The sequence below is a fragment of the Arachis duranensis genome, chromosome 1 (assembly GCF_000817695.3).
Source record: "Arachis duranensis cultivar V14167 chromosome 1, aradu.V14167.gnm2.J7QH, whole genome shotgun sequence".
Taxonomy (NCBI): Eukaryota; Viridiplantae; Streptophyta; class Magnoliopsida; order Fabales; family Fabaceae; genus Arachis; species Arachis duranensis.
The window spans coordinates 104,907,531-104,917,568 of NC_029772.3; the positions used below are offsets into that span (position 1 = coordinate 104,907,531).

General features: G+C 31.3%; 1 long non-coding RNA gene across 1 annotated transcript in view; it reads right to left on the reverse strand.

Moving 5' to 3' along the window:
* Nucleotides 1-8,274: 8,274 nt before the first annotated feature.
* The window catches only part of LOC127741176 (uncharacterized), a 5,517-nt gene continuing 3,753 nt past the window's right edge, over nt 8,275-10,038 (reverse strand). The window contains exons 3-5 of the long non-coding RNA XR_008002166.1: nt 9,076-9,768; nt 8,902-8,983; nt 8,275-8,813 (exon numbers count right to left, since the gene is read on the reverse strand). This is a non-coding gene — a long non-coding RNA (uncharacterized LOC127741176). The remainder of the gene's footprint in view (nt 8,814-8,901; nt 8,984-9,075; nt 9,769-10,038) is intronic.

Below are 10,038 nucleotides of genomic sequence, written 5' to 3' on the forward strand. Positions count from 1 at the left end.
GATAAGATATTTATTTATTAATTTATTAATAAGTTTAAATAATTATTTTAATTTAAGATAGAAAAATATTTAATTAATTTTTTAAATTTTTATTATTTTATAATTACTTACATTTTAATTCTAATTATGTACCATGACTAATTATTAAAAAAATATAATAACACCCTAATTAATTAAAACTATGAACATAGATACTTTTAGGTTGTTCTTTAAAACTGTGATCATAGATTTCTTTAAATCACCTCCAAAAATTGTGATTATAAACTCCTTTAGATCATCCTTTTATAAAATCGTAACTATAGACTTTTTTAGGTCATCCTCCAAAATTGTGACCATAGACCCTTTTTAGGTCATCTTCAAATATCGTGACCTAGACCCCTTTTAGGTCATTCTTTTGTAAAACGGTGACAATAGACCGTTTTAAGTCATCTACCCTTTAGGTCACCTTCAAAAATCGTAACCATAGACCTTTTTTAGGTCATCTTTTTGTAAAATCGTGATCATGAACTCTTTTAGGTCACCCACCAAAATCGTGACTATAGACCTCTTTAGATTACCCTAAAAAATCGTTACCATATACCCCTCTTAGATCACTCTTTTTCGAAAAACCATGACCATAAATACCTTTAGGTCACTCTCCAAAACCGTGACCATAGACCTCTTTAATTCACCCACCAAAACTGTGACCACAGATCTTTTTAGGTCACCCTTTCATAAAATCGTGACCAGAGACCTTTTTAGGTTACTCCTAAAACAGTGACCATAGATATCTTTAAGTCACCCCCTAAAATCGTGACCATAGATCCTTTTAGGTCACTTTCAAAAATCATAAACATAGACTCTTTTATGTCACTCTTTTTTGAAAAACCATGACCATAGATCTTTTTAGGTCACCCCAAAAATCGTGATCGTAGACCCTTTTAGGTCACTCCCAAAATTATCACCATAGACCCTTTTTAGGTCACCCCCAAAACCATGACTATAAACCCTTTTAGGTCATCTTATTTTGAAAAATCGTTACTATAGACCTTTTTAGATCATTCTCCGAAACTGTGACCAGAGTCCATTTTAGGTTACCTTCAAAACTGTGATTATAGACGCTTTTAGACTACCTTTTTTAAAAAATCGTGATCATACTCTATGGTCATCTTTTTTTAAAAAACTGTGACCAAATTTTTTTTGTCATAGTAAAAAATCAAGATCATAAACTCTCTATAGTTACGATTTTTTACCGTGACAAAATTAAAATTATTTTTGAATAATTTTGCTAAAGAATACAGTGCGTTTTTAATAATTTAATTTGTCCAGAATAACCTTTCAAAATAAATTTTTTAAAGACTAAAATGTTCTTTTAGCATAATTTAAAAATAATAACAAAATACCCTTAGCTCATATTTAAGAGGCAAAAAAAATATTTTTAGCTTTAATTTCAAAAAAAATATAACCTTATAGAATTAATAAAAATTGTTTGTATAACATCCCAAATTTTTTAAAATTAAATAATTAGTTATTTATGAGTTATTATATTTATTGAAATTTCGTTTTATATGAGTCTATTATGTACATACAATGGAAAAATTATCAACAAACTATTAAGAAAATAAAAGAAAAGAAAGGAAACTTGGCTTTTATATATATATGACCGTGGATTACATTTTTCTATCACATTAATCCTAATCATTTGTAATTACATATATGAAGCATTAGGAAAGAAAAAAAAAGAAGTGAAAAACGTGGCTTGAAGCCTGAAGGCATATATACATATGTGTATATATATAAATAACCATGACACCTAACCCTTTCTTATCACATTAATCATCATCATCTAGCTTCTTTGGATTTCATTTTCTTTGCACGGTGAGAAGATACTGACCGAGAGTGAGAGAGAAAACCGTGGAACCCTTAAACCTTTTGATTTTAATTTCTTTAAATTTGTAACTCCAATAAAAAATTTAATTCGATAAAAGTGTTCGTATCCTTCTTTAATATACGTTAGCGTTACTTTTGTTCGATAGAAGTTGACGGTGACGTAAGTCCTCCTTCCCTTGAGTTTGGCCAACTGGAGTTCTAGGAGACACAAATGATTTTTGACGCTTTCCTCTTCAGCAGCTCGGTCAAAAAATTTTTTCGGAGCTTTCGTTGATTTTGATTTCATATGGAGATAGGGGTTTCGTTTTTAAAATTACAAATTTTTAATTTAAGAATGCCAAAAAATTTATTGAGTAATTGCAAATAATTTACACGTATTTCGTGTGTCTAATTGATGAGAATTGGTTGTAATTGTGAGTGTTGGTCAATTTGGTGTTGCTTGTTGAATTGAAATGTGATTTGAGTTTATGAATTGAGACTGTGGTCGATGCTGGAATTTATGGTTATGAACGTGGATGGTAATTAATTTTGGTATTAGTATGATGGTGAATAGGTGCTGATGAAGGGCTGATAAAAATACGCAAGAATGTAATTTTGGTTGTATTAAATGTTAAACAAGTACGGTCAGAGGAATTTGTAAAGTCTGAATGAAAAAATGAATTTCCTTTAATTTCAAAAACAAAAGATTTGAAACGGGTTAATTTTATTGAAATAGAAAGAGGCTTAACTTTAAAGAAAATGATTTGATTCTATTTGATATTATGAACGGTGTGAATATTGAAAATGATTTGTTACTTGAAAATGTTTTGAAAATGGTTTGAAAGGTGGTTAGGTTGGGACCCTTGAAGGGTGGCAAAGCCCGAATTTTAAAGGAAATGCTGTCAAATTTTTATAAAACTCTAAGACTTTATTTAAAGTGTTATTTAAAAGCAAATCTAATTTAAGAATATTACTTGATTTTGATTTATTACGAAAAGAGTTTTATTTTTAAACCGATTTATTAAGAAAAGTATGATGTTTTAAACTCAATCTTTTGAGAAGGGATTTTGCTTTAAGTTATGTTTTGAGTTCGGTTTGATAAGAAAGAAAAGAAGAAGGAGAACAAAAAGTAAAAGAAAGAAAGATAATTAAAGGAATTTCTGCCACAGGAGAGCAGAGAATAAAGATTAAAGAATATATTAATTAAACGGATCTCTGCCACAGGAGAGTAGATGTGACATTGTTTGAGCCTTAGTGCCAAATGTAAAGTGGGGACGCCCACACACTGAGAACTGTTTTCCAGATGTATGCTTATTGATTTGGAAAATCACACTATATGCGGCCTAGCCGTACGACTTAAAGTCACACTGTATGTGGCCTAGCCGTACGACTTATAAGCACACTGTATGCATCTGGAAAGCCATATCTGGGACTTGTACTCGGGTAATGTCGGGAGCGGGTAGACAACCGACACATGAGCTCATGGCCTGCATTAGGAATAGACATGCATCATGTTGTTTGCACATTTGTATTTGATTGTGTTTGCTTGTATTATTTCTCTGTGATTGTACTGTTTAACTTGTTTGTATGTTGGTTTGAATTCCTTACTTGTGCTGTTAGTTCATGGATGTATTGAGGTGAGATGTTGTGGTTGAAATATGATTATGTAGCCAAGAGATGGTTAGTATGAATAATTTTGTGATTAAATCTATTTTGAGTTTTGAAATTTAAAGAAAAGTAATTATTTATCTAAAGTAGAAATAAAAGAATTTTCAAAGGTTTAACAAAATAGTTTTACTAAGTAAGTTAATTATTTGCATTAAATTCATTACTTTTACGGCATTCTCATTCCATACTGAGAACGGGTAGTTTGTTCTCACCCCAAAATCTTCCACCCTTTCAGGGACACAGGTTCGGAGACTCAGTTGAAGTTGCGGGTGATTATGAGTTTTATTTAAGTTAAGTTTACGTATTGAGTTATTTTCATAGAATTTCCTCATCTTTTTTATTTAAGATTTTATTTTATACAGAGGGATATGAATTGTATCTGAGTTTGTTTTGGATTCTTTTGTATAATATTTATTATTATTAATAACTATGTGAGTAGTATTGCTTGGGAATCTATGATATATGGTTTTTAATTAATAAAAGCAAACTTTTCAAGTATTTTCTTAAAAATTAAAACGCGATATCGAACTAAAGGCTCAATATTAAATAGTAAATAGAGAAAGTAGATTAATAATGTCTTATCTTTAGTACGATTATGACGTACTAATAGTTAGGGTGTTACAGTTTGATTAGATTAGGAAATAGAAATTTAAATTTTATATTATAAAGACTAAAATGTCCTAATAATTTATTTTTAAAAGATTAAAAATATCTTTTAGAATTATTCTTAAAAAAGATTAAAATGGCCTTTATTAATTTGTTCTTGTATAAATGAATTTTTAAGAACAGTTTGTCACTTGTAATGTTATAATACGCCTTTTTCTTGATTTTAGTGTTAAGTTTATTTAATTGTATTAGAAATATAATTTTGATTTTAAAAAATTAAATAAGATAAAATTTTGTATTATTTTAAAGAATTAAGATAATCATTTCAACTTATAGATGTTTAATTGTATTAAAAATTAAAAATATGAATATGATTTCAAATTATTAAAATACACTTTCACATTCTTGCATTGCTTATCTTACGTTGTTTCTGGTCAAATCATGATCTACCACATACTTGTTCCAACAAAATATCTAACATCCATGAGTGGTGTGTTTGCAATGCATTGTTGTGAATCACCTTGAATTTTGGGGAAAAAAAACAATTCTAAACATATTTTTTCTTTAATTATCTAATTATTATATTCAAATTCTTGTTTAGGTTCCATTAGATATAATCACTTATATTTGTTAAATTGCCAATAATTACTCTGTAATGCCTTCTGTCAGTTTTGAATTTGTTTAAAAGATTAGGTTATTTTAGTCTTTTAAAAATTAATTATCAAGAATATCTTAATATTTTCATATAAAATTTTAATTTTTGTTTTCTAAGATAATCAAATAATATTTATTAATACTATAAAAATATTTTAATTTCTCTAAAATTAATGTTTAAAAGTATTTTTAATTTTCTAAAAATAAACTACATGAATACTTTAGTCTTTTTCAAATTAATGCTAAACTGGCATTTTGCTCTTCTAAAATAAACTCGGTAAGTATTTTAGTCTTTTTAAAATCAAATTCTTTTAATTTCTAATATTTTTTAAACAATTTTAGACTTAAAATTATATTTTCTTTTAAGTAATTATAAAAATTCATATTTGGCCAAAAGTTAAAACGGATACTTTAGTCTTTTATAAAATTATTCAAAATGCTATTTTGGTTCATAATTAATTAAAAATATATTTTAGGGCTCTTTTACCTAAATGTGCATCTAAAAAACATTAATTCCCAAAATGCGCATGGCTGAAAATTTTTCTGAAAATGCGCGTTGCCATTTTTTGGCTTGTGCCAGTGAAATGGATTTAAACTCCATTTCACTGAAGATGCCCACGAAATGGGCAATCCATGTCAGGATCAGCTCCCACGAAATAGCTATTCCATTTTCATGGTAGTAGCAGCTAAATGGTGAAATGGGTGTACTGCTGAGTTGAGACTCCATATCTCATTGATAACAATACTTGTGGAGATTTGTCTTTGTTAAAATTTAAATGTGACAACTTTATTTATTGGTATTATATTCATTCATGAAGTCAAAACAATATGATCAACGTTATTACCGGTTAATATTTCACATTTTATGACATGATTTTCAAGTTTTTAAATATATATATAGACTTATTTATTTATAAAAGCTATTAGATTGATTAATATTCCTTAGTAATATTACTAAAATACTATCGTTGAATATTGATTTGTGTGAAAAAAACCATAATAACTGGTATTCAATATTGAATACCAAAGTTATTATGGTTTTTTTCACACAAATCAATACTCAACGATAGTACATTTTATGACATGATTTTCAAGTTTTTAAATATATATATAGACTTATTTATTTATAAAAGCTATTAGATTGATTAATATTCCTTAGTAATATTACTAAAATACTATCGTTGAGTATTGATCAATCTAATAACTTTTATAAATAAATAAGTCTATATATATATATTTAAAAACTTGAAAATCATGTCATAAAATGTGAAATTTTAACCGGTAATAACGTTGATCATATTGTTTTGACTTCATGAATGAATATAATACCAATAAATAAAGTTGTCACATTTAAATTTTAACAAAGACAAATCTCCATAAGTATTGCTATCAATGAGACATGGAGTCTCAACTCAACAGTATACCCATTTCACGCCTGCCTGTCCAGAGTTCTTCCTTCTATTTCGCTGCTGCCACTATAAAAATGGGATAGCCATTTCGTGAGAGTTGACCCTGACATGGATTGTCCATTTCGTGGGCACCTTCAGTGAAATGTAGTTTAAATCTATTTCACGGGCACAGGCCAAGAAATGGCAATGCGCATTTTCAGAAAGATTTTCAGTCATGCGCATTTTGGGAATTAATGTTTTTTAGATGCGTATTTAGGTAAAAGGGCCTATATTTTAGTATAAGAAAATATATAAGATATTTTCAAGTCTAGTAAATAGTTAAGGTAAAAAATATGAAATATATAATTAGAATTTAAAAATAACATTAAATAGACACATATAAATCTAAACGGTACCATAAAAATAATTTTTACCTTAATTAACCAAGATGGGTAAAACACAAAAAAGTTAAGTTAGCTAATTTGGAATAAAAATGTTAGCAAAGACAAAGCCAGTTGAGGAAGGAAAAGGACCGGTAGTTAATGTTGAACCACAAACTTGTGTGTTTTTTAGGTGGTTAGGATCTACTATCTGCACTCTACAGGGTCTTGTGGCTCCAAAACTGATATACACGCACGCGCAATGCAAGCTTCTTCCATTAATTCTATTCCATCATTTCTCTCTCTCTACTCTGATGATCTCAAGTCTCAACCACCATAGCATAGCAATCCATTCTTGTCCTTAAAAGAGTGAAACTTTGAATGACGTTTTTGTATTTTTGGGCTTTAAGGATTTTTATTACTCTTGCAGCCATCAGCTTTTTCAGACGGCACAAACAAAATTGTATCAGAGGGCCCAATCACGTGTCATTTCGTTATTACGTGTGTGCCACTCATTATGTCATGCATTCCCTTTTTATTATGGGTTTATCTAATATTACATAATAAAAAAATTTTCATTAAAAATATAAAAAAAATTAAGTTTTCAATATATTTGTGGTTATTTTTTATAATATGAAATGTTTATTGGTGTTTCTAATAGAAATAAAAAATTTTGGTGTATTTGCATATTGGTGGACATGTGAGATAGCAGCTTCAACATGTGGGGGCGTGCTGACGCAGCACGTGAAGGGTGAGCTGACACCACGGGGAGGGTATATTGATAACAGATGTGTCGATGTCTGATTTGAGGACTAGTTTAATACGTGGGGGGCGTGTTGATAACGTATCGCTCTCTGATTCGATGGCGATGCAAGACGTGGTGTGCGTGTTAAGTGCTTTCTCTATATATATAAAGCAATGTTTGGTATCATTTCATTGCGAAGAGAAGATTTGTTTGAGTGTGTTTCTGGTGTGATGGAGGGTACCGCAAATTTGGTAGTGTATTGTAACAGTGAGATTATACAGAATACTCATGAGGGAGTGAGGTTTGCATGTGAGAATCCGTTTTTGTTTATGGTTCCATGAACCATGACGTTCATGGAGCTTCGGAATGGTTTGTCAAAGCATGGATGTTGAGGAGAATGAATAGTATTCTGTACCGGAATCCGGTTATAGTTTTTGGTGGTCTAATATATTTTGATATTATGCCGATCATTGACAAAGCGAGTATGCAGAATATGTTCCATATTCACCGGTAGACTCGGGTGTGACAGCCAAATATTGAGTTGTATGTTTTTTTTTGAAAATGTAGAGGTAGATGGGATTCAAAATGATTCAGATATAAAGGATGATAAAGCTGAAGTGTATGAATGAATGAATAGTGATAGCGAAGAGGACTTCAAAGCTACTTATGAAGCCAGGAACGAAAACGAGAATGGTGATGTGGGAGTTGAGGCAGCAGTAGATAATGTAGTGGTTCCTCCCGCAATTAGTCAACCGATGGACGTTCCACCTTTAATGTGTAAATTGGATCTTAACGCCATGCATGCACCAAAATTTTCAGAATATACCAACATAGGTACGTGATGAGTAAATGATACGTTTTTCTTAATTTATATTTTGGATGGATCAATAAATGATAATTTCTGCTTTGTGTAGGTGTTACTGATTCTAAAGGGAGTTCAGGATCGGAATGGAATATAGTTCTAGAAAGTCAGTCGTCGCAGAAATTAGAAGTTACATTATCTCTAGAGGAGTCGATTACAATATATATGAGTCTGAACCATAGACGTTCTATGCAAAATGCAAGACGTATAGGCATGGGTGCGACTAGCTTATCCGAGCCAGCTTGATTTGGAAAAAGGTTGTTGGGAGATACGCAGATACAACGGTAAGCACACATTCACCATGGAAATGATTTCACAGGATCATTCCTGACAATCACGGTACTCAGCCGATGGTCTAAAGTCCCAAGTCGAAAGGGGTGCCGATCCCGCAACCGAGTGTTACAACGGATGCCCCATTCCGTTTTTCACCCCGCATGTAAAACTCTCCAGTCATGAAGCTGCATTCCGCAAAGAGTGATGCAATGCTCTTCTGGTGGAATGACTTTTTCTACCTCTGAGGCGGGTTGTGCATACCCGAACTGATGCATCACTCAGTTCGTAGGGTGCCATTCGACACACTCGAATGACAATAATGGAGCAACAGTGTCACTCACCTCAAGGTGTCTATGTAGCTCGTCGGGTATCATCAATCCTTCGTACGGCTACCACACAAATTACAACATATTATTAGAAAATTAGAAACCTAATATTAATGTTAGATATTAACACACACAAAGCAAAAATATGTACCTCGTCCATGTAGTCTATTTTCTGCCTAAATATCATTGTTGTCTTCGATAATCATGCTGTGGTTCATGCGGAATGACTTCACCTGAAACACGTAACATTGAAAAAATAAAAAAATGTTCCGACAAACAAATATGCGTCGTCAATAGAATACACAACAAAAATAGAAACTGTTACCTCCGAGCAACTGGTACGTCAGTCGCTGGAAGGTACTGTCTCAGTACGGGCACAATACATGGCATTCGCTCCCATGCGCAAACAAACAAAAGATTAAGAGGGTCATCCATCTCCTTAGTATCATATCGTGATGCATGGTATAGTGCCATATAAAGATGCGCGAGACATACTGACCCCCAACTGTAAGTGTGGAACAGTTTAAAATCGCGGAGTAACGGTGATACTTTGCGTGGGCATTTGCCATCGACTTATCCACGAATAGGGTTGAACCCAACAAACAGAAAATCTGGCATCTCACGTATCTCTGAATAGACTTCAAAGTGTCTAATGGCTCTGCGTCTCTGATATGGTAAACACATGCCACCTTTATATAAGATTTTGTAGGAATTACTTACAACGGGATCGCGGCCGAAAATTGCGATGCTCTGACTCTGCAGGAATTTGTCATTGCTATCTGTATAGCCGCTCACAACCTGTCCTCAATGGGTAGGCCAAATATATGAGCGATATCTTCCAATGTCATGGTAACCTCATCCATCGACAATACAAAGGTGTGAGCCTCCGGCCTCCACCTTTCCACCAAAGCAGATAGTAAAGGATAAAATTCTTTGACCACCCCAATTCTAGAAATGGGGTAAAATCTCATTACTTGTAAAGCGTCTTCTACCATCGAATTCTATGTCTCCGGCTGATCTAATTTACAAACCATAAGATTCTTGTTAGACTAGTATAACAAAAATATATTTATTCATCAAACATATCTATTAATTTAAATGATTATAACAAATAATTATTTAATAAATAAATAAATAAATAAAATATAATAATAATTTAATTGTACTACTTTACATAAATAAAAAAATAAAATAAAAGATATTATATTATAATATTTACTTACGAGTTTAAATAATATAAATATGATCATAAATAAAAAATAAAATAACATACAATAATATTGAAAGA